This window comes from Nomascus leucogenys, chromosome 12 (genome assembly GCF_006542625.1).
Source record: "Nomascus leucogenys isolate Asia chromosome 12, Asia_NLE_v1, whole genome shotgun sequence".
Lineage (NCBI taxonomy): Eukaryota > Metazoa > Chordata > Mammalia > Primates > Hylobatidae > Nomascus > Nomascus leucogenys.
The window spans coordinates 51,639,016-51,664,508 of record NC_044392.1 but is presented as its reverse complement, the minus strand read 5'-3'; the positions used below and the strand labels follow the sequence as shown (position 1 = coordinate 51,664,508).

At 44.9% G+C, this 25,493-nt stretch overlaps 1 non-coding gene and 2 pseudogenes across 1 annotated transcript; all 3 read right to left on the bottom strand.

Annotated features, from left to right (window-relative positions):
• Positions 1-14,453: 14,453 nt before the first annotated feature.
• On the bottom strand, positions 14,454-14,525 carry TRNAE-UUC. Its single transcript has one exon. It is a non-coding gene; the product is annotated as a tRNA-Glu (tRNA).
• Positions 14,526-22,946: 8,421 nt separating this feature from the next.
• LOC115837842 lies at positions 22,947-23,091 on the bottom strand (annotated as a pseudogene).
• A 719-nt stretch (positions 23,092-23,810) lies between these two features.
• Positions 23,811-24,872, bottom strand: LOC115837570 (annotated as a pseudogene).
• Positions 24,873-25,493: the final 621 nt, after the last annotated feature.

Here is a 25,493-nt window from a genome sequence, read left to right as displayed (position 1 = left end):
TTGGGCTTTATATTTTCATAGAGTCTTTATGGAAAAAATAGAATTTATTTTCCACTCTTGTAGTTATAGCTGCTGCACATTTTCACCCTGATTTATTTTTTTGTTTCTTACCTTTGATGTTTTCAAACCAAGGATTGTGATTTTAGGTTAGAATTACATATTAGAAGCATTAAGACTATGTCTTTGGATCAGAATGCTTTAGTGATAAACCTACTTTGAAGACATACTCTTAAGCCATCTGGATCTTAAATTTAAGTAAATACTTTTTTAGAAAATGATAAAGAAAAATGGAATTACTTCAAAGTGTTTCTTGAGTCATCGATTCTTTTAGCATCTCAAATGTTAATTAGAATAATTGGAATCACTTTTTAGACTTTTCAAGTTACCTTCCTTGGGAAGTTTGTGTAGTGTTACAGTTCAGTTTAGCTCCTCTTATAGGGTAATGGTTTGCTAGTTTAAAACTGCAACCAAATGAACTGGTCAGACAACATATATCTAAAACACTTAAAATGTTAGAAAGTTTGGGAATGTTATAACCTAAGCGTTTTTGCTGATAACTTTTTGTTATTTATAGACATTTGTGTATTTAACATACTTACTTCTGGAAATATATGCCTTTCCTAAAACTTAACCCTACATTCAATACCATGGCCTAACTTTAGAATTGAATATTTTGGACCATGTTATCTGTGGCACACTCAGTGCTGTTTGAGGTAAATGCAGTAACGGTTAGTTTTCTACTTTGCCTTATAGAAGGTAGAAACCATGTGTATGTTATGTTTGTCTATAAAAGAAAAATACTAATATTAAATAATTTCTTATGACTGTGAGTCACTCACTTATTTTTCCAATTATTGATATTGTACATTCCTAGTGCCATTAGGTATGTACGTATGTAACTTTTACAGTTTTTCAGCTGAAAGTTGTATTTTTTTAATCAGAGCTCTTTAATCTCATTTTAATTTCCTTTGTTTGAATGAACTGTAGTTATTTTCTTTATTCCTGTATTAACCATCTAAACCAACTGTAATGACATGTACACTAATAAAGAATTGAACATTTGTAGTTGTTGGCAGTGAGCCCAGTTGTTGGTGAATTTAAAGCTTAAAATATGGGAGTGATTTGCTGCTATATTTCTTTTGAGAGATAAAGGAGGAAGAAATAAAACCTAATAGTGATCATGAATTTTAGGGAAAGTACTGAAAAACCATGGGGTCCCCTCTGGTTTCTTGTGTTGAATGAGGCAAGAGTAATCATCTGATTCTGAGCTGAAGACCTCTCGTACTCTCAAGGAGGGAGAGTGCATTTTTAGAGCTTTTAGCAAAATGTGAAAAGTTGATGTGTGCGCTTTGCTTTGTGAATTTGGCTTCGTTTTACTTATACATTAGCTTATGTAATCTCTTAAATCTTACAAGTATTGATCCATTTCAACAAAAAGGTAAATTTAAAATGCAGACTTTGTTACTTGCCAAAGAGGATTCATGAAAACTTTATATCCAATTATTTTCCAAATAGTTAATTTAATTTGGCTTTTTACTACATTCCTTCCTTTCTTTCCCCACTTCCTTAATGTAGTTTAAACTCTGGAAAACATGCTTTAGAAACCAAGAGGAAAAAAAGAACAAATACCAAAAAAAGACGTAGAATTTAATATGGTACAATTTCACATCTAAAATGGGTTTGAAGAAATGCAACTTTATATCACTAAAAAATATGATCATCTGATTTCCTTTATTTCTTTTTTAAAGTATGTAATCAGATGATTTTATATTTTGGGGGGGGCAGAATATTGGTTTCTTTTACTTGATGTTTTCAGTTTTCTCTGCCATTCATGTTCTTTTTTGTGTTCAGTGTTTCAAATACAATTTGTATTTAAGGATTTTAAAATACCAAACTGTAAATGAGTACAGTGGATCGTTTTCTGTTAGGATGTTAATATTATACAATGAAATCTATAAAGTGTTGTCAATTTGATTATTGACACATATGAAGCGTTTACAAATAAACTGTGGTGTTGATCAAGTTAAAAAAGGTCGGGGGGGGCCTTCCATAAGTCATTTCAAATGGACTAAGCTTTAAAGTTCCCTTTGGAGCCATCCTCACATGCAAAAGGGCTATGAGTAGGGGAAAAACTCAGGCCCCTGAGGTCCCCTGAAAGAGTTTTGCTAATGTCACGACTGGCTTTCTATGTTATCCGGAGATTGAGATCTCCATGAGGAGTGAAGATAGGTAATGCCTAAGGCTGAGGCATTACCCCACTGGGTCACCTTAGCTGGGAAGGGAGGTCAGTTATCACCTTGCAAACCTTTTGGTAATCCAAATCTTGGGATGATTTCTTTAAGTAATAATTTAGACACTTCCAATACTTTTCTTGTCCTTGTGGGGAAAGCTTCTAGCCACCTGGTGAAAGTGTCTATAAATACTAGCAAATATTGTAGTTCCTGTAAGGTGGCATCTGGGTTAAATCTGTCTGCCAGTCTTCGCCATGGTATGTTCTGTGGTGTTGTACAAGTGTAAGCGGGGATCGGGGTATGGGGTGGCTTCCTGGTTGGTAAATCTTTTTATAGTTTGGAACAGTCCCTTCCCCAAGAATATTTAGGAAACTACTTTGAATGGAAAATCCTGTCCCAAATGTGAGGAACCATGAAAATGTTTAATTATTTCCCATTTGTCAGCTTCAGGAATAGAGTTTCTTATTTTCTAGCAACCATCCAGAGGGGTCTTACTGGAAGCCTTTTACTCAGTCCCTTTAATTTCCTTAGGGGTATAGTATGGTGCCACTGACATGGGTGACCTGGTAGTAGCACAGCAGCCTGAAATACCAGGGTTTCCTTAGCTGTGGCCTTAGCTGCTCTTTCCACCAGGGAATTTCCTCTAATAAGAAAACCGTCTCCCTTCTGGTGTCCCCTGCAGTGAATACTTGTTATTTCTTTGAGAGTTGGACAGCATCTAAAAGTTCCAAGATCTGAGTAAAGTTGTATGGGGCATCTCTTGGCTCATGATATTCCCCTTTCCTTCCCTATGGCTGCATGAGCATGAAGCAAAAGGAACCCATATTTAGAGTCAGTAAACTCATTGTCTCTTGAGGGTTTTTTTTTCTTTTTTTGAAATGGAGTCTTGCTCTGTCACCCAGGCTGGAGTGCAGTGGTATGATCTTGGCTCACTGCAAACTCTGCCTCTCAGGTTCAAGTGATTCTCATGCCCCAGCCTCCCATGTAGCTGTGATTACAGGCACCCACCACCATACCCGGATAATTTTTGTATTTTTAGTAGAGACGGGATTTTGCTATGTTGGCCAGGCTGGTCTCGAACTCCCAACCTCAGGTGATCCACCCACCACCCACCTCGGCCTGCCAAAGTGCTGGGATTACAGGTGTGAGCCACCACACCCAGCCTTAAGTCTTTTCACAGTTGGAAGGCCCTGATAAGGGCAGCTAATTCTGCTTTTTGAGCAGAAGTCTGAGAAGGTAAGCCCTTGGCCTCAATGACTTCCTGTTAGCTAACCTTCCTTTCTTACACCCTCATGAATAAAGCTATTTCCATCTCTAAACCACTCAACACTGGGGTTAGACAAGAGCTTGTCTTCAAGGCTGCGCCTTCTAGAGTAGATCTCTTCCATGGTTTCCACCCAGGAGTCAATGAGTTGGGGATCTGTTTCTCGGGACGTGAGGTCCAGCAACAGAATAGCAGGGTTTAAAAATCAGCATACTTTAAGGGTAACATCTGGGGTGTCAAGCAGAAGAGCCTGATATTTAAGTAACTGGCCCCCTGTTAGCCATTGGTGTACTTTTGCCTCTAGGACCCTGTGTACTGTACTTCATGGGGTGGCGGGGGGCAGGGATGGTATGGCATCTAATTTTTGTCACAAGGTAAGCTTACTGGCTTCTTCTACCAATAGAGTGATGGTAGCCACAGATCTCAAGCTTCCTGGTCACGCAGCTGCCACCTGGTCTAGCTGTTTAGAGAAATAAGCCACTGGTCCGAGGCAATTCCTGAGCCTTCGAGTTAGAACATCCAAAGCTGTCCCTTGTTATTCATCCACATAGAGGATGAAAGGTTTTTCTAAGTTCGAGAGTCCTGAAGCAGGGGCTGTCCCTGGCTTTTCTTTTAAGGCTAAGAATGCCTTTTGACAGGTTCATTGCAATCCGAAGGCTTGTGACCACTCCCTTTTGGAGGTTCATAGACTGGTTTTGCTATGAGCCCAAACCTGGGAATCCAAACCCAGCAGAATCCAGCTATTCTCAAAAAGGCTTCTTAATTTGAGGGACCTGGAGGGCCAGGATGGTCTCTTTTCATCCCTGGGTCAAGATCCTGGTCCCAAGAGTGAGCATGTGTCCCAAATGCATGACCCTTTGGACAGAAATTTGAGCCTTTGGGGGGACACCTGATACCCTTGTTTTGTTTCAAAATTATTTCTCAGAGTCTTCCCCTAGTAGGGCTGGAAACTAATAGGTGATACACATATGGTAAGAGGGATCCATTAATTAACTGTAGTTCCCTTACCTCTTTTGCCAATGCATTGCCAAACAGATGGGGATTGTCCTAAAACCTTGGGGACAGGACAGTCCAGGTAAGCTGAGATGCAGCATGAGTGTCTGGATTAGTCCATTCAAATGCAAAAATGTATTGGGTGTCTAGGTGTAAAGGTATGTAAAAGAAAACATCTTTTAAATTGAATACTATGAACCAATGAGCATCTTCAGGGACTTGGGTTATTATTGTATAAAGATTAGGAACTATTGGGTGACTGGAACTACTGCCTCATTAACTGCCCTAAGATCCTGAACAAATCTATATTCCCCGTTAGGCTTATTAACAGGAAAAATGGGGGTGTTACATTGGGACTGATGGGATTGTAATAATCCATTCTTCATTATCAGGGGACGGACGCCCCTCGGAGCCAAAGATCTAAAAGGATACTGGATTTTTTTTTTTTTTTTTTTTTTGTCATTCAGGCTGGAGTGCAGTGGCACAAGGCTCACTGCTACCTCTGCCTTCCTGGTTCAAGCAATTCTCCTGCCACAGCCTTCTGAGTAGTTTAGGGATTACGGATGTGCACCACAATACCTAGCTAATTTTTGTGTTTTTAGTAAAGATGGGGTTTTGCCTTGTTGGCCAGGCTGGTCTCAAACTCCTAGCTTCAGGTGATATGCCCGCCTTGGCCTCCGAAAGTGCTGAGATTACAGGCATGAGCCACCACACCTAAAAGTATATTGTTTTTCCCATAGATAATTAACACTGGGTTTCAAAATAACCTGGACTGGGAGAACATTTACAGTTCTTCCAGGAACTACCATGTCACAAGCAGACAGGTCTACTTGAGAAGTAATAGGTGGTGGAAGGAACGTCTTTTCTTTATCTGTGTTAAGACATGAACTTAGAGCTAGGAGAGGTGTCCCTTCCCAGCCTATGGCCTTCTCTTGAGGTGCTCCAAATTGAACTGCAGCCTATTATTGGGAAAGTAAGTCTCTTCCCAGTAAAGGAATAAGGCACTCAAGACTAAGCAAAAATCTGTGGGAAAACATATGGTTCCCCACAGTTCAACTAAAGGAATGGGTGAATCTCCTAGCTTTTAGCTGGTTATCAATCCTCATTACAGTAAAGGAGTGGGAAGACAGCGGCCCCAAGGACTAGATCAGAACTGAGAAGGCGGCTCCCATATCCAATAACTCAATATTTTTACCCGCCATGTCAAGAATTACCTGAGGCTCTTCTGTAGAGATGATAAGGTGTCTGGTGGAAGCTGTAGGGAACCTTGGGCCCTGTCAGTCCTCTGTTCTCTTAGCCATTAGGGGTCCAGGAAGCTCAGACTCCCTTTGGAGACTGAGGCAGTCTTTCCTCCAGTGGCCCTCTTGCTTACAGAAGGCACACTGATTCCGGCCCAGGGGATGACGAGCTGGCTTTTGTCTGGGCATCCCAAAGCCACTCTTGCAACACTTTCTCAGGATGGGCAGCTCAAAAGCACTAGGAGGCTGAAAGCAGCTGCAAACAATTGCACTTTTTGGCAATTTCTTTTGGTTTTCTCCTCTTCCTCTGCCCTGTCCCTATTGTTGTAAACTCCAAAAGTCATGTTTAAGAGTTGGCTCATGGAATTTGGGATCCCATTCCTGCCTTTTGTAACTTCCTCCTAATGTCAAGGGTAGATTGAGTAATAAAATGCATGCCCAGAAGAGCCCCCCCTTCCAGGGTGTCTGGGTCTACATTAGTATATTTCCTGAGTGCCTCAACCAAGAAGCCCTAAAACAGAATGGGATTTTCATCCTTCCACTGAATTACCTCTCTATCCTTGTCATAATTAACTGGCTTAATCACACACCTTTTCATACTTTCTATTAAACAAGTTAGCATGTGATTTCTATGTTCAAGTTCTTGAGAACCCTTCTGGTAATCCCACTGAGGGTCTCTATGTGGAACTGCATCTCCCCCTACATAAATGGCATGACGTTGGATATGAGCAGCTACCCTATCTGCATATTCACAGGCCAGTACCCAGAATCCCTCTCTTCTCCTCTATAATACAGCAAGTGGACAATATTTGCAAGTTGTGCCAAGTTAAATCAAAGGACACGATCCACCTAACAAACTCCTCTATAAACTTCCCTGGATCCTTCAAAAACCAGCTAAATTTCTCCTTGAAGAAAGCCAATTTGGACATAGGAAATGGCACATATACTCTGATTGTTCCCCTATCTCTGCTAGCTACCTCCCGCAATGGACACAGATCCAATTTCAGGGACTGATATAGAGCTCCACTCCTGGTGGTACTGGTTGGGCTTACCTCCTTGGGCAGTGGGGGATACAGGCTGGAGCTAGCTAAATAAAAGGGAGGGTTTCCTGATGACATTGAGGTGGAATCCTGCACTGGTGAACTGGCAGGACCCCTCGCAGAACTGGGGGACTGAGAAGACCCTGGGGAGGGCATCGGCCTTCCAGGGGGTGCCGCTAGGAACGGAGCATCGAGGATATCCCACGCAGTTTCTTGGTGCCTGGAAGTAACATGGGCCAGACACATCCTGCAGTTGACTCTTAAGTCAGAATCTGGTAGGGGGCCATAGAAGCCTGCACATAAGGAATTTCTCCCCATTTTCCTTCCTTTTTACTGAATAAGTCCAATTGTAAAATAGTATGATAATGTAAAGAACCAGTTTCAGGCCAAATTTCTAGTTCTCCCAAGAAAATGTGTTTCTTTTTCTTTGAGCCATCTCATTTGAATTTGCTCCAATTGCCTTAAAGACACCCTAGTGGTGAGTCCTTTGAGATGCTCGCATTGTCCCCATGTCTAACAAGGATCTCTACTACACCCAGAAGTTTTTCTAAGTCTAGCAAAAGCTCTGTTACTTTCCCTTTCAAATTCCCACCTCCTGCAGAGAAGATGTAAGTACAGTTAGCAAAGTGTTATGAAAGTAGATTATGAAATATGAATGCAAAGTAAAATGATGGGTCTGAATTCCACAGAGTGAAAAAAGCATTTTAGTTTGGGCAAAGGGGTTAAAAGAAACAAGGTGATCATGGAAGGGAGGAAGGGAAGGCATGAACAGCGTTGTCCACTGAGGTGCCAGTAAATCTACCTAGCAGCCACAGAGACTGAAGAAAAATATTTGGGCAAAATGTTTGGGTGGCTGCTGCTTGTCTGCCACTATGGGTAGTTGTCACTTCGGCCAGGGGTCCAGGAACCCCTGGTCCCTGTGACCAAGAGTTCAATATGGGCTTGAGCAAAGTCACTTAAGAGGGGGCCCGCAACTGGCTGTTATGGAAAATTGTGATCTTTTCATTTAAGGGCAGAGAAGATGACATCAACACTCCTCCAGGGGAGGCGCTCTAATCCACAGTCTATAGGGAATGTCAATGCTGAAAACCCCAGAGCATCCGGGGGAGGCCAACAGTGACAGTGGAACGCTTACCACAACAAAATGCCAAAAATCCAGAGTACTCAAGTATCAGCCAGTGAGGGTCCCCACACCAAATGCTGAAACTCCAGGGGGTAGCCAATGGTGAACCCCAAAGGCCAAGTTAGGGGCCACTGAACAATGTGACTTTGGCATATCAGGGTCAACACAGTAAGGGACTTTTCACAACCAAGTGTCTTGCCTTAAACAGTTCTTGACTCTGTCCTGTCCTGTTCTGTGTCATGTCATGTCCCGTCCCATCTTGTCTTCTCTTTGTGGTCACCAGATGATGCAAGGAAGGACAACCCCAAAATTGCGGCTTAGCCCAGGAGAGTTCTTGGCTTTGCCCAGGTAAGAATTCAAGGGCAACTCAGCAGTGAAAGAAAGCAACTTTTGTTAAACTGGTACTGCTTCTTGTGGAGCAGGGCTAACCCATGGGCAGTGTGTGGGGTTGCTAGCTAGCTGTATTTATACCCATTTTTAATTAGATGCTAATTAGGAGGTGGGTTATTCAGAACTTTCTGGAAAAGGGATGAGGAGTTTCCAGAACCATATAAGGTAACTTCCTGGCCATTGCCATGGCATGTTAACATGGCATTTATAAACTGTCATAGCACTGGTAGGAGTGTCTTTATGCTAATGAGCAGTGAGGGCAACTAGAGATAGCTTTTGTCTCCATCTGCTGGTTTTAGTCAGCTTCTTTACTGCACCCTGTTTGGACTAGATCCTGCTCTGATCAACCGGGCCACAACCGCAAAATAAGTCCTGCCACTTTCCTACCTCAGTAGAATCTCTGCCAAAAAATGATCTTGAAAGTTTGCTGTTTACTCCTGATCTGGAAAAATCTTCCTGTATAGGCCAAATTCCCACCCTTGAGATTTCTGAAGGGCCAACAAGTAAAAACAATATACCCCAATGGGACTGTTAGGTTTCAAATAACTTACTCTCCTTTGGATTTCTTTTTCTGAAAATAAATTCTTCATACACATTGACTTGTCTTTTGCAACCCAATGTAAAAGTGGGACATCTGCTTCAGAAGCTTTGAAACATACAAATTAGTCTCAAACTTACCTACCAGACTTCCAGGCTAGAAGGCTGATTCATGTAAGAAGGACTAAGAAGACACTTCGCCCATATCCTGGGTAACAGGAGGGAATCCTTTAGATAGGTTTGTACACCAGACTGGTAACCTACACTTTCTTCTAGCGGTGAGAGGTACTGAGATCTGTCACCCCCTCCTGCAAGGCCGAGACCCAGAGAGAGCCAAATTTTAGCCTAGAACTCAGCCAGCTCTTCACAGTCTCCCATGTTTCACATTTTCCTCCACAATCATTTACTTTGAAAGATTTCAAACCTACAGAAAAGTTGAAAAAAAAGAGAACACCTCTACACCGTTCACCCAAGTTCAACAGTTAACATTCCTTTACCTTTTTTCTCTGTCTACACACACCTACACACACATTCGTATTTCATAGTAAATGCAGACCAAAAAAACTCCACTTCATCCCTAAATTGTTCAGCATGTATTTCATGAGATTAAGGACGTTATCTTATATAATTATAATATAATTCAATTATCAAACCTGAGGATATTAACATTTATTCAATAATATTATCTAATATATAGTCCAGATAAAAATTTTCTATTTAGAACATGTCACATCTATACACATATATGTGCATGTATATAGATATTTATGCATACATAGTGTGTGCATGTGTGTATGTATGTGTATATATAACACACATGCACATTACATATGCATAAATGTTTTAATTTAATAATATTTATATGCATCAATATCTTAAAGATATATACATATCATTAGCTGGAAGCTGCCTCTATCAATATTTTAAAGATTTCTCCATATGTAGTGAACTGTAACCTAATCGGATGTATAAACAACCTGTAACCTACTCTTGTGCCAGTGACTGAGTTTTAGCCAATCAAAGGTGGCCAGCTGTTCAAACTGGGTTCAAATAAGACAAACTCAGAGCTGCAGCCAATCCGATTATTTTTGTACCTCACTTCTGTTTTCTGTAAGTCACTTTCCCTTTTCCATCCATAAATCTTCTTCTACCACATAGTAGCACTGGAGCCTCTCTGAACCTATTCTGGTTCTGGAGCTTTCTGATTCAGGAATTATCCTTTGCTTAATTAAACTCTGTGTGTGTGTGTGTGTGTGTGTGTGTGTGTGTGTGTGTGTGTGTATTATATATATTGTATACACATGTAATATATAAATGTAAGTGTATATATAATATTTATTTAAGAGAGAAGTGACTTGTGGTACTGATGTTGCTTCCCCAGGTTCCAAGTAAAGTTCCTCAATTGCACTTTACTTACCTAGAACTGTCCCTCCATTTCTTTGTTCTTGTTGCTACGTTTTTGAAGTGGATAGGCTAATTATCTTGTTCAATATCCTGCATTCTGATCAAACTAAACATTTTTGGAAAGAACAGAATATAGGAATTTGTGCTTCTTACCACTCAACCTGTCAGAAAGCAAGTGATGCAAGAACAAAATATTGTGAATATTTTTACATCGAAAGTATTAAAGAAAACTCAGCATCTGCCAGCAAGTTTTGGTGTGCCACGGTGGTATAGTGATTGGCACTTTGTGTTGTGAATGCAGAACCTCGATTCCAATCCAAAATGGCAGCGTGTGGCATCTTTTTGGGGAGAAACTGAGCTGTCTTTTGGTTTGCTTTCAATCCGCGCACTGACCGAGTCCCTTAGCAGGGTTTACCACTGACTCCTGCAATGCAGTGTAGTCAGGCAAAAAGGAGACCCCACACTGCACACACCTAGGGCCCGAGACATGCCCTATGTCTCACCATTGAGCAGAAAATATCCCAAAGGGTAAAATGCCACCTTTCAATCTGCCATGTTGTAGCTTCCACTAATGCAGTGGTGTGGTTGTAACTGGTTTTTACTGTTTCTCACAATGGCTGCAACCCTTATTTGTGACTAGAGAACAAGGCTTACCACTGACTTGCCAGCGTGATACAGCCAGGGCCATCAAAAACGCGCCTGCACTAGGTCATTGGGAACTTTGGAGGTGCCTCACGTCTGGGCTTGCGTTGAACCACCCCACAAGGTGAAATGCCTCTTCTGAAAGAAACTTGTCTGCACTTTCCACTAATGAAATTGTGTAGTCATAGCTGTTCTTCCGGTTAAGATATTAGGAGGGATTTTTGTGGGGGGTGGGGGAATGAAAATGAGCCTTTACTGAGTTTAAAATAAAATCCAAACTCCTTGCCATGGTCTACACTGACTTGTCTCCATCTTCCATCCCCCACCCCCCATGTTTATGCTAAAGAGCAGACTATTGAAATGTAATTCACACAGTGTAAAATTCAAATATATTAACTAGGACAGGTTATTAAATATTGACAAATGAACTCATCACCCAGATCAAGTTATAGAAAATTTCCATCATCCCAAAAAGGTCTGTAGATGTCAGACACAGTGGCTCATGCTTGTAATCCCAGCACTTGGGAGGCTGACATGGAAAGATTGACTGAGCCCAGCAATTTGAGACCAGCCTGGACAACATGGCAAGACCCCCATCTCTATAAAAATTTTTTTTCAAATTTAAAAAATAAAAAAAATTTAAAAAGGTCCAAGAGTCCCTTTCCAGGCAATCCCACCCTTCTCCCCTTAGTTAATCACTATTCTGATGTTTATCACCATAGATTATGTTGCTCTCTTCTTGAAATTCACACAAATTAATTTTTTCTGTTATGCATTTTTTTCACGTCTTTGAAATGTGTCCATACTTTTATATGTATTTAGTTTATTTGGGTGTTACTGGTGAGTGTTATTCCAATATGTGAATACACCACAGTTGATGGATAATTTGGTTATTTCTAGCTTGGACTATTATGAAGAAGGCTTTCTTATTTTCTTTATTTTTTCTTAAAACAATTTATTGATGTATGCCTGGTATACTAAAAGCTGTACATATGTAATGAACACAACTTGCTGAGTTTGGAAATAAGTATAGACACATTAAATCATCACCACAAGCCGGGCACAGTGGCTCACGCCTGTAATCCCAGCACTATGGGAGGCCAAGGCGGGTGGATCACGAGATCAGGAGATTGAGACCATCCTGGCTAACACGGTGAAACCCCGTCTCTACTAAAAACATGCAAAAAAAAAATTAGCCAGGCGTGGTAGTGGTCACCTGTAGTCCCAGCTACTTTGGAGGCCGAGGCAGGATAATGATGTGAACCCAGGAGGCAGAGCTTGCAGTGAGCGGAGATCGCACCACTGCACTCCAGCCTGGGCAACAGAGTGAGACTCGGTCTCAAAAAAAAAAAAGAAATCATCACCACAATGTATACAATAAAACTATTCAGCTGGGCACAGTGGCTCACACCTATAATCCCAGCACTTTGGGAGGCCCAGGTTGGTGGATCACTTGAGGTCAGGAGTTTGATACCAGCCTGCCCAACATGGTGAAACACCATCTCTACCAAAAATACAAAAATTGGTCAGCATAGTGGTGCACACCTGTAATTTCAACTACTCGGGAGGCTGAGACACGAGAATCACTTGAACCTGGGAGATGGAGGTTGCAGTGAGCTGAGATCGCACCACTGCACTCCAACCTGGGCAGCAAAGGGAGACTCCATCTCAAAAAAAAAAAAAAAAATACTATTTACCACCTCCAAAAGTTCTCTCCTGCCCTCTTTGCTTACTATTATTATTCTTTTAAGTTTTATATTCTAATTGATACAAAATAATTATACATGTTTATGGGAGTACATATGATATTTTGATACGTGCCTACAATGTATAATGATCAAATCAGGATGTTTAGGATATCCATCATCTCAAACATTTTACCATTTCTTTGTGTTGGGAACATTTCAAATTCTCTCTTCTTAGCTCCTTTGAAATGTACAATATACTGCTGGTAGCTGTAGTCACCCTACTGTGCTGTTTCTTTTCTGAGATTCCACCCCTTGATGTTCCAACTGCTGTGGTTGTCTAAAACTTTGTCCTCTGTTCCTTTAATCTAGGAAGACAGTTTGGTTTTGTATTGTAATTTAGCTAATCCAAGTAAGGGGGAGCCAAGTTTGTTCTATAAACTAAAAATAAAATCCTAAGTCCCCCAACTGACTAAATGGACCCCCCGTTGGCCAACAGGACCCTACGCAAACCTTATAAACTGAGTCCCAGGCCAAGAAGGAATAGGAGGCCAGACAAGCCTCATTATATTCCCACCCTTTTGCAGTTTAGACAAAACTGACCAACATTAATGTTATCACAGAGATCATAAGACTGACGGAACAGACTCTTTATGGCAATAAGACACCAAATTATAAATAGGACTTAGGGCCACGCCAGGCAAGGATTAACTCACACACCCCGTACATGCAAAGAATAAACTATGTTCTAACTGCCATAAGGTTTTTTCTCTAGCAGCTAAACAAGCACTGGCCTTGAGAATAGGGAGTGTTGAAGCACCTGCTGCTCACCCCTCAGCAGATACAAACCCCGCTGTTCCACAAGCCAGAACTACAGCCTTGACTGACAAGAGATTGATTTCAGTAACTTTCTTCTGATGAGAAGACCAGCGACCATGGACTGGTTCTGTCAGTTTTACAGTATCTGTGCATTTGAGTGCCTTTGTGTCCTGAAAAGACCTTTGTGTATAGGGCCTAATTGTAATGCATTTAAATGCTAAGTATCCATAAGAAGGTGAACAAGGTTGTATATTACTTGAATGTTTGTTCAATAAGCATGCATCAGGACCCCCTTCATAAATATTCCTGAATCCTCCTATAACTTGTTGAATATGTATGTTAAGCCAACCCATTCAACTTAAATTCCTGTCTTGCCCCTCCCTCCCTCAAAGTGCCTGCTTCTGGGCTTCCTGCATTTCCCAGCCTGTCAGGATGAGCACCTTACATGTTGTAACCATTTATAAGAATAAATTTTCCTCTGTAACCTCACAAATTGTATGGTTTTTCAGTTAACAGCGCTCTGCTGAAAGTTTGCAAAATGGGAACCTCACTACATGCCATTCTTCCACATGTCTGCCTGCTTTTGTTCAGTCTTCCAGCACCTTCAAATTGTATTTATATATATATATATAAAGGAAATAAATTTTTCTAGTTTATAGGCGTTATCTGTGGGACAGTTACTCTGAAAGCAGCAAGCAGCCATTACCAGATGCAGAACCCATTCTGTCAGTAATGACAACCCAGCAAATAGGGCAGGAGCCCCACCCAGGTGTGGATCAATGCATGGCTGTATAACCTTGAGCAAGTTGCTTAGTCGACCTCTGAAGTCAGTACTGCTGTATGAGAAATGGAGATATGAAAAGAACAGGAGTGCTAGGGTGCCCAAGGGAGAAAAGAGTAGGTAACAAGGTTTTCAGTCAGGAACATGAGAAACAGGCAGAGGGTCGCCATTATCTCCCCTTCTTCACCAGAGCTTTCTGGCACCCAAGACTACAGAAACTCTCCTGCAGTGGGCCTTGGGACACATCGCAAGTTCCAGTAACAAGGGGGAAGATAGCCTGCTTTTGGAGACCTTACAAAAGTTATATTCCCTGACCGGGAATCGAACCCGGGCCGCGGCGGTGAAAGCGCCGAATCCTAGCCACTGGACCACCAGGGAAACATGAGCGAGTGTTTTTCATTCCTCTTGCCTTCCAAAGATTTCTCCAAAAGGTGAACTTGCCTGCAATGCCCATGAAGCCTGCCAGATGCACAAGTCAAAACTGATCTAGAGGCTCTGAAGTCCGCTGTGCTCCCTGAGAAGTGTGGAGCCACTGGAACCACCAGCAGCTTCAGACAGGAGCCAATCAGGCCATCAAAATCCTCAACAGAGGCATCTGTGAGTTCATTGTGGTGGCTGCAGACACCACGCTGCAAGAGAGCATTCTGCACTCCCACTGCTGTGTGAAGACAAGAATGTGCTGGGCCTGCCTGGAATGTTTGCGCACTCCAGGCAGGCCCTGGGGCGGGCCTGTGGGGTCTCCAGTCCTGTCATCACCTGTTCCTACACCATCAAAGAAGGCTCACAGCTGATCCAGTCCATTCAGCAGTCCATGGAAAGGCTCCTAGTCTAAACTTGTGGCGTCTAAACCTGTGGCCTCTGCTGCACAATCTCTGCTGACTCCTCCCCCTGAGGTTATTTTCAGCTACTTTCTGTTGCTATAAAACATTATAGTACTAAATCTGGTTTCTGGGGTTTTGTATAGTTTCTGTTCTGTTTTGCAGGGTTGTTTTCCCCCTTCTCCCTGCCCACCCTTTCTCTGCCATCCTTAATCCTCTTAACCTCCCTACTGAAAAATGAACAAATGTTCAGAACAGAGGAAGTAGAGTGGCGGCACCATCAAAGGCAGGAAGGGCCAGGAGAACCTGATGGGAGTGGGGATACAGACCTGGTTCTAGCTTCCAGTCTTCCAGTCACTAATTTTCTACTGTGTGCAGGGTACAATGGAAGTAAATACCATCCACTATATATCCCCTGTGCCTGGCATACAGAATCATTCATACGTGTTAAAGTGATTGAGGGGTTTTCTTTACTTCTAGGGGATTATGTATCATTTTGGGAGGAAGCATGTTTTCTGTGAGGTTCTTTGGTTTATGTCCAAGTGTCATTTACTAATGTAGCCCTACTGTTTGCTTTCGGTATGTATGTTCTTCCTCCACCTGACAATTGTGCCCCTGATGGCGGCAGGGCAGCAGCATACCAAAGAGATGTGCTGCAAGATTTCAGAGGTGGGTGAGTGAGACATGGGAAAGTGGACTCAGGTCTTGAAAGAGTCAGGAGTGGCCAGGGCAAAGAACATGAACTGGTGCTGGAATGAAGGATTCTGGGAAGGTTGTGGAGACCTGGCTGGTAGCTAGAGCAGAGATGATGGAATCCAAGGAAACAACTTCTCTCTGGTGAATCGAGATTTCTTCAGTGGCCACTTAGTCCCAGCTCTGATAGCCCTTATCCCTGTTTCTTGCCACAGTGTGGGTCATATGTATTCTTTATTATATGAGGAGAGTGCTAATTAATGTCTCATTTATTTTGTGAGCATCCTAATAAATATATTCATATTCCAATTTAATGAAAAAAACTGATCTAGAGATGCCCCTTTTCGAGGTGACAGCATGGCTCTGGAGAGATGGCAGTGGACCAGGTTGCTGGGAGAAGGCAAAAGGGGAGGCACCCAAGCTGAGAAGGGGCTAAGCACTCAGCCCCTGGGACCACCAGCAGCAGGCCTGAGACACAAGCAGGAAACCAGACAGCCTGGACGAAATTTCTTTCAAGAAAGGCCCGGGGTCCCTGACAGAACACCAGAGGTTTCCCCCTAAAACCTTTCGCATCTGCACCGTTTCCATCTTAGTTGGAACTGTTTGTTCTCATCCTTGCAATATGCAGAGAAAAACAATCACAGGTTTTTGATTGTTTTAAGATAGGGTCTTGCTCTGTCACTCAGGCTGGAGTGCAGTGGCGTGATCGTGGCTCACTGCAGCCTCAAACACCAGGGCTCAATTGATTCTCCCACGTTAGCCTCTGGAGTAGCTGGGACCACAGGTGTGCCGCCACAGAGACAGGGTTTTGCCATTTTGCCCAAAATGGTCTCAAACTCCTGAGCTCAAGGGATCAGCCTGCCTAGGCTTCTCAAAGTGCTGGGACTACAGGCATGAGACACCTTGCCCAGCCAACCAGAGTTCTTTTTGATGCCGATATTTTACTCGGACTCCACATCTAGGTAGGAATTCATGTTTTCAAGTACGGACATTGCTCTACGCAATCCTCTCCTTTACTGATCACTAAATTAGAGTAAATCACTGTCCTGAAGAAGGTACCCTTGGGAGAGTGGGTTGGCCTGTCTTTCCACCCTTTCTTGGCTCTGCCCTCACCTTCAAGCCTCTTTCTGGCCTGTGTTCAAGGTCCAGAGACATGTTTAAGACCTCTCTGTGTGGCTCATCTTGAATAGTTAGGAACCCCATACTTCCTGTTCAGTGGGCAGAGAAGCTTCAAGCTGCACAGTTTTGGGTATGCTAGGATCCTGCAAGGCACAGATATGCAGTGGCCCACGAAGTGAGTTTGTGGGTCTCCAGATACCTGCAGCCCTTTCTGCTCCTGTACGGTAAAAGGGCAATTGCCTTTTTTTTTTCTGTCCAGGAAGGACCCCAAAATGTTCTGAGTCAGAAAGACAGTGAATCCTCTACTCTGGGTCAGTGCGGAGGGAGAGAGAGAGATTTCAGAGGGAAGAAAGCAGAAAAAGATGTCACAAAATTGCCTAATCAAAAGTTACCATGATGCCTGCCTCATCCGGAACTGGGCTCCCAGTCTCTAGTGAGGGAGACATAGTACAGTCCAGTCCCAGTCTCCAGTCTGAGCCAAAGCAGAACAAAGCTGGACACTGCAGCCTGGCATCCAGCAAACATTTTGTCACTTTCCCCAGGGTGGGAGCATTTGAACTTTGGATGTGAAGGAAACATGGTAACCACTGCAGTAAGAAAAGCAACTGCTGGAGAAAATGGCACTTTCTTCCCCAAATTTGTTTTTACACTCATGTCTAAAGAACACCTTAGAAACAACATTAACATCTTTCAGCAAAAGGAAATTCTGCCTGTTGACCTTTTGCTGTGAGTCAAACTTGAAAACTTCACAGACACTGCCTTTCTCTGAAAACTGCCCTTACCTCTTTGTTATAATTCACTTCAAGACCTGTTGAGTAGGAAGACTAAAAAGGCAAATAAAAAGTTTCAAGTGTTATGAAAGAATGCAATAAAACTGCCCTTAAAAAAAATCTCAACATGGAGGTGGAGATCCTGTGATCATGAAATCTGAATAGGCTGCTCCTGTGTCCTTCAGTGGTGATGGCTCTGAAACACTTGTGTTTTATAAACTTCATGCCCTGGTTTTCAAACGAATTCAATGCAGGCCAAGAAGCACACTTTGGCCTGGGCTGGATGTTCTATATTTTCAAACAGTGAAATGCCTTGAGACACAGCCTTTGCTATAGTACCTGCTAAAACTTCAACGTGTGGATAAATATAGCTTAAATTGAGTCGAATAGACTAAGCGAGAGTGGCAGTGAAGGATGCCCTTTGGAAGATTCGAGGTGCTGAGGCTAAAGGGCTAGCAAGGAAAGAGCGTGTGGGTCAGGCCCTTCAGTCTGGGGGAAGGGCAGGCAGGGAGGGTCCTATGGTTCCTGGGAGGACCCGAAGCGTGATCGCCTGTCAAGAGCCAAGAGCCCTAACGGCCAGAGCCGGGGAAAAGGCCCCCGAAGGGCAGTCAGCAGCCCTGCAGGGGCGGCGTCCACACTCCTGTGTGGCACAGCACACTCATGGCTCCACCAACTCCTGATGCTTCTGGGAGCCAGAGAGTCAGCCGGGAGAATCCCACACACGGGCACTCAGTTCCTGGAAACCCTGCATGAGATGCGGGATCCCGAAGTCAGATTGGGGGTCCCTAGGGTCTTGGCTTCGGGGCTAGGCGTGGAACCATAAATGAGGGTTCACCCTGTCTGCCTGAGGGATTGTGTTTCCTGGCGTATTTTTCACTCAAATTTTGAAAAGCAGTCGAATTTCTTATATTGGAAACTCTAGTAGTTAAAAACAGCAGATGGTAACATTTCAGGAATATGTCTTGTGCCAGGAACCGTGAGGGGTTTCTGTAGTGTAGTGATTACATGTTCGCTTCACATGTGAAAGCTCCCAGGTTTGGGACCTTTCATCATCAACATGATGAAACCCTGTCTCCAGTAAAAATACAAAAATTAGCCAGGCGTGGTGGTGCATGCCTGTAATCCCAGCTCCTCCGGAGGCTGAGGCAGGAGAATTGCTTAAACCCAAGAGGTAGATGTTGCAGTGAGCTGAGATCGTGCCATTGCACTCCAGCCTAGGCAACAAGAGTGAGACTCCGTCTAAAAAAAGAAAAGAAAAGAAAAGAGAGGACTTTAAAACCGTTATTATGACAATATTCTATGGGTCCAAAGAATTAAGCACAGGTATCAAACATATAAAAATGGTCAGAATCAAACTTTGGAGATTAAAAACTACAACATCTGAGATAAAAAATTCACTGGATGCAATTAACAGCAGATTAGACACTGCAGAAAAAAAGATTATGAAACACAAAGCCGCCGGGCACGGTGGCTCAGGCCTGTAATCCCAGCACTTTGGGAGGCCGAGGCAGGTGGATCACGAAGTCAGGAGATCGAGACCATCTTGGCTAACACGGTGAAACCCTGTCTCTACTAAAAAACAGAAAAAATTAGCCGGGCGTCGTGGCGGGCGCTTGTAGTCCCAGCTACTCCGGAGGCTGAGACAGGAGAATGGCATGAACTCAGGAGGTGGAGCTTGCAGTGAGCCCAGATCGTGCCACTGCACTCCAGCCTGGGCGACAGAGTGAGACTCTGTCTCAAAAAAAAAAAAAAAAAAAAAGAAAGAAAAAGAAACACAAAGCCTCGAATGATTGAAATATCTAAAATACAACCCACGGTAACAATTTTTTTTTTTTAATGAACAGAGCATCGGTGAATGATAGTGCAAGTTTAATCCACCTAATAGACAAGTAATTGTAGTCCCCAAAAAGACTGGGGAAGAAGAAAAATATATTTAAGAAACAATGACATTTTTCAATCGTAGTGAAAATTGTTAACCTACTGAGCCAAGGAGCTGAATAAACCCCAAGCACAAGAAACCTGAAGAAAACCATATCTAGTAGGCACTTCATAAATGAATTGCTCAAACTTATTGAAAACTCTCAAAATCAGAAGAAAAAAATCATCGTACATGCCATTCAAGTGAGAAGGCAGTGGAGCAACATCTTAAAAGCACTGAGGGGAGGCCAGGCACGGTGGCTCACGCCTGTAATCCCAGCACTTTGGGAGGCCTAGGCGGGTGGATCACGAGGTCAGGAGATCGAGACCATCCTGGCTAAAACAGCGAGACCCCGTCTTTACTAAAAAAAAAAAATATATATATATATATATATATATATATAAATTAGCTGGATGTGGTGGTGGGCGCCTCTAGTCCCAGCTAATCGGGAGCCTGAGGCAGGAGAATGGAGTGAACCTGGGAGGCAGAACTTGCAGTGAGCCAAGATCGTGCCACTGCACTCCAGCCTGGGCGACAGAGCAAGACTCCGCATAAAAAAAAAAAAAAAAAAAAACCACACTGAGGGGAAAAGTCAATGTGAAATTCTACAAAAGCTGAAAATTCACTACCACCAGCCATCACTACAAAAAAAAAAAGTTAAAGGAGTCCTCCAGGCAGAATGAAAGTGACATCGGATGACAATCTGGTTGTACAAAAAAAAAAAAAAAAAAAAAAAAAAAAACACTAGAAATGACATCTACATAGGCAAATATATAATTTTAACATCTAACTGTTTAGCTGGGCGTGCTGGCTCACGCCTGTAATCCCAGCACTTTGGGAAGCTGAGGCAGGCAGATCACTTGAGGTCAGGTGTTTGAGACCAGCTTGGCCAATATGGTGAACCCCTCTCTCTACTAAAAATACAAAAATTAGTCCGGTGTGGTGGCCCACGCCTGTAATCTCTGCTACTCAGGAGTCTGAGTCAGGAGAATCGCTTGAACCCGGGAAGCAGAGGTTGCAGTGAGCCAAGATTGTGCCACTGCACTCCAGCTTATCTGATAGAACGAGACTCATCTTAAAAACAACAACAAAACAAACAAACAAACAAACACATCTGACTCTTTAAACAAAAGTAATAAAGATGGATTGTAAGGTTTATAACACGTGTAAAGTAAAATGCATGACAGTAGCATAAAGGCAGGGAAAGGAGTAATGTGAAGAAGTATGATACCACTTGAAGGCAGACTGTGTTGGGTTAATTTTTGTGGAAAGCAAGGCAGAATTTTTGAAGTTTCTTTCTTCATATACTTTCGGGTTCCCATAAATACAACCTAGTTTGTTCTGGAGGGATCTTATTTTATAGGAGGCTCGGAGGGGGACCTTTTGCTTTGTGTCCTCATAGGATGCACAAGACACAAGCGAGCAATCTCCCACTTTTTAAATACAGTGATAGGCCTAAGGAGAAACAACTGCAATTTGTTTTTTGGTTTTTTTTTAATGAGATAGGATTCTCACTGGTCTTGAACTGAGCTCAGGCAAGGCTTCCCCTATGTCCGCCTCTCAAAGTGTTGGGATTAATAGGCGTGAGCCACCGCGCCTGACCACAACTACCAACATTTAAAAGCACATCCCTCGGTAGGCTCGAACCGCCTGACCACAACTACCAACATTTAAAAGCACATCCCTGGGTAGGATCGAACCACCAACTTTCCAGTTCACAGCCGAACGCGCTAACTGATTGCGCCACGGGGATAACCTCAGTTAGTCGCTTTCATTTCAACATAGATTAAGCAATCACTAAACTCTAGGGGTTGCCATTCGCTTTCTGCAGGACAAGTGTGCAGACTACAAAGCTTTGGAAAACCAGAGAGGCTGAGTCGACTAATCGTGTTGTTGCACGTTAGAAACGCGTGCATTGCCTGACTCTGAAACCAGAAGGGCGGCCGAATGGCCTTCACCCTGCGTTGACCCTCGCCTGATTCAGAAGCCAGTGCCTCTGGAAATGCCTGGATCTGCGACCCCAGCCTGAGCCTAGTAGAGCCCAAGGGAAGCTGAACGCCCCGACGGCTCTCATGGTAGCTCTTTCTGTTTTTTTGCGCCGCCTTCAGGCAATCATCTGCTCCGCTTGCTCTCCCGTCACTCAACTCGGCTTCAGTAGATGGGGTTGGTGGGGCGGGAGCGGGAAAGAAGCAGGGGAGTCAAAAGGAAAAACCTGAAAAGAAGGAGGGAGAAGAAGCAGGGGAGACCAGGACGAGACAATGGGACAGCCCGGGATGCCGGTGCAGAGGGCACCAGCTGGATGCAGAGAAGATGGGACACGTATCAGAACGGCGAGGAGTACACGTGAGGGAAAATCACAAGAACCTGTAGCTGCCCAAGAATAAAGAAGTAAAAATCGCATAAATGTTTTTACATTAAAAAAAAAAAAATGGGGGACAGGGCGCAGTGGCTCACGCCTGTAATCCAAGCACTTTGGGAGGCCGAGGTGGGTGGATCACTCACTTGAAGTCAGGAGTTCGAGACCAGCCGGGCCAACATGGTGAAATCCCGCCTCTACTAAAAATACAAAAATTAGCTGGGTGTGGTGGCTCACGCTTGTAGTCCCAGCTACTTGGGAGGCTGAGGCAGGAGAATCGCTTGAACCTGAGAGGCAGAGGTAGCAGTGAGCCGAGATCACGCCACTGCCCTCCAGCCTGGGCGACAAAGCGAAATTCTGTCTCTCAAAAAACAATGCATAAATAAATAAAAGAGGGGTGGGGAAGCAAAACGACGGGCAGTAGGTGTGGGGCGCATTGGGATTCTATAGTGGTTAGTATCCTGCCTTGTGCCTGCAGCAACCTCTGTTCTAATCCGAATCCTGGTACAGTCAGACTCTATCTTGGACCCACTGGGGCGAACCCACGTGTCTTTTGGTTTGCTTTTAATTCCTGCACCAGCTGCGGCCTTTATCTGCAGCCAGAAAGCCAGAAAGCAGGGTTTACCAGGAAACCCAATAGTACACAAACAACGGCCCAAAGAGAAACCTTCGAAGTGCTCTATGCCTCACCGTTTAGCGGAAAATATCAAGCAACTCTCAACCTAGCTGGTCTGTAGCTTCCACGAATGAAATAATGTATTCATCAGCATTAGGAGATATACCTAATGCTAAATGACGAGTTAATGGGTGCAGGATATCAACGTGGCACATGGATACATATGTAACAAACCTGCACATTGTGCACATGTACCCTAAAACCTAAAGTATAATAATAAAAAAAAAGAAATAATGTATTCATTGCAGTCTCTCTGGTTGAGATATTTCAAATATTTGGTGGAGCTTTTAATGAGACGGAGAGACACTCTCGAGTGTGGAAGAAAAAAATGAGGGGGTGTGAGGATGAGGCGACTTTGGGACAGAAAAAAAAAAAGAGACAAAGAAGCCACGTAAACGTTTTCGTGTAGGCGTGAGGCGATGTAAGTTTTGAACCCCGTTATGTTAGGTAAAGAGCGCAGCCCTCTTCTAGCACAAACACCGTTTCCTACATTGAAGAAATCACAGAGATCAGTAGCCCTAGAGTGCGATGAAGAAGCTTCACTCTGGGAGAACCCCCTTCGTGACCACGGTCTCTTTCCTGCCAGGTAAGTGGGAATAAGCGCATGCCCTGCAGAGAGAGCACAGCGTCCTCGCCCTGGCCGGAAGCTCAGGGTCACCACCCTACCCACTGCCCCCCCTCGCCATTCTTCCAAACCACTCTCTGCCAAAGATTCCACCGACAGTCACCCCACACCACAACCCAGGCCGCCTTTCAGCAGCGGCTCCCGCCCCGCAACCACCGCGCTCTCTCACCCCCGCGGTTCTGCCCGCCGTCTCTGCCCAGTCCGTGCACTTCACCTCCCTGGCTCCCGCTCTCCCCTGAGCTTACAGTGGACGCGGGATTCTTCCGAACCCCTCTTGGGAATACTGAATGGAAAAGGGGGAGCGTGCGCAAGTGCTTGGTAGAGTGTAGATATTGTGGGATTTGACATTGTACCATCGCTTCGGCGTCCTAGTTCTGATTTTTACACCTGCATTCTGCTTAGGGCACCGGCAACAGTTTTCCATTTGTACCTACTCCACCTGCTGTCTTTGTTGGGTCAGCGAACATCGCCTCCCTCTACCGCTCAATCAGCAAACGGGACCGCCCTTGCGGACCTCACCCGCCGCTCACCCCCTTCCCAACTTCGCGGGCATCGCCTCCGGTCGCCTCTTCCGAAGGCCTAACCAGCACTTTAGCTGCGAACGGAGGTGAGGAGGCTCCGCTGACTGACCGGTGCCCATGTCCAGGGCACGCACAAACGCCATGACTTGGCTTAGCCTCTCTCTTAGTTATTCGCAGCTCAGCCCGATAGGCGCCTCCGGGGCGCCGACGGCAAAGAGGGTGGGCTTATTAGGTGCTGCTCCACGGGGACTGGCCTCTCTGCACGGCTGTGTAAAACTGAGCGAGACGCTCAGTCGCTCTCTAAAGCCGTTTCTGCGGTTGACAGACACGGAGATAAACGTGAGAGGTGGCCGGCCCACCACGACTTGCCCTCCTTCGTCCGGGTTTGCCCCTCGCTGTGGAGGCTATTCTACATCTGGCCCTTGGAGCAGGCCGGCAGACAGCGTAGTAAAGGAAGATTTCTGCGGGAGGGCGGCCAGTGCAAAACAGTTCCGTGACCGGGAATCGAACCCGGGCCGCGGCGCTTCGAGCGCCGAATCCCAGCCACTAGACCACCAGGAAGATACGAAAGAATGCTTTCTCTCCCTTCTTCGGTCTGTAGCGACAGTTTCCTGTGCTCTGGGAGGACTTGGGCCTTGTGAGGATCGCTCTTTGCTCCTGGAGTCGTCTCACAAGGCCGTTCCCTCCCTGCTTTCTTCAAAAAAAAGAGCCTGCAGGAGACACACCGAGGCCTTCGCGAGGGACACCAAGGCCACGAGTCCTGAGTCCTGGAGCAAGTTGCAGCCACCCGGCCGCAGCTCACCACTGGCCTAGAGATGCGCCTTTGCGAGGCGGCAGCAACTGACAAGATGGTCGCGGGTCGCCAGGTCAGGAGCCGCGCACCAGGTTGCCAGGAGGAGGCGGGAGCGGGGAGGCACCCGGGGTGAGACGGGGGCACCCTCTGCATCATAAAGGACCCAGACCCCGGCACCCTCAACATCATAAGGAATCAGACGGATGCGGAATCCGAGAAGGGCTGGATGGGAAACTCTTTCCAGGAAGGCTCCTGGGCACTCAACTGGTCTCCAACCTTCCCCTGCAACCTATGACACCTGCCATTTTCCCATTTTAGGCGATGGCAACGCCACCCTTCCGTTTGCTCCGGGCAAAACTTCGAGAGTTCCCTCTGACGCTGGAGTTTTTTTCCTCAGATCCAAGATCCAATTGGTCACCAATTCGTGATTTCCCATCGGCCAGGTGCGTGGGCATTGATCTACACGCGAGTTTCTCCACTTCCGCGGAATGGCTACTTCGGGGTGGGGTAGGGGCCCTCCCGCGGTGGATTGCAAGGTGTTTAGCAGCATCCGTCGCCTCCGCTGACTAGAAACATGCCAGGGGATTAACATTCTCCCTCCCTTCCCCCAGCCGCGGCCTAGTGTCCCAGCGGGGTTGGGAGAGGCATGTGAGGGCGAAGTTGCCCCCTGTTGAGAACCATTGCTGCGGGTAGTCCTGCTCTCTGAATTTGTGCAGAGGACTCTCCAGATGAAGGCTCAAGGGTGGATCCAGCTCGAGACACCCTCGCTCCCTCTCACAGTGGGACCTTAGGATTTAGGCTTTAACATCTCCACATCATGAGATTCGAAACCTTTAGGTCTTTTCTTCAGTTCTGTCCTCCAAATCGGCCTCTTCCGAGCCTGTTGACCAGGGCCAGCCGGGCAGAGGGCTGGGCTCGCTCAACGAGGCTCCTCTCGCCCCTCCGGGAGCTTCGGGCTTCTTTCGGTTGCAGAGCTTTATGGGCCACTTCCTTCGGCATCCCCGTGGGCAGGTGCGCGGTGCACGGGGAAGAAGAGGATTTGACTGCGGTTCTCCAC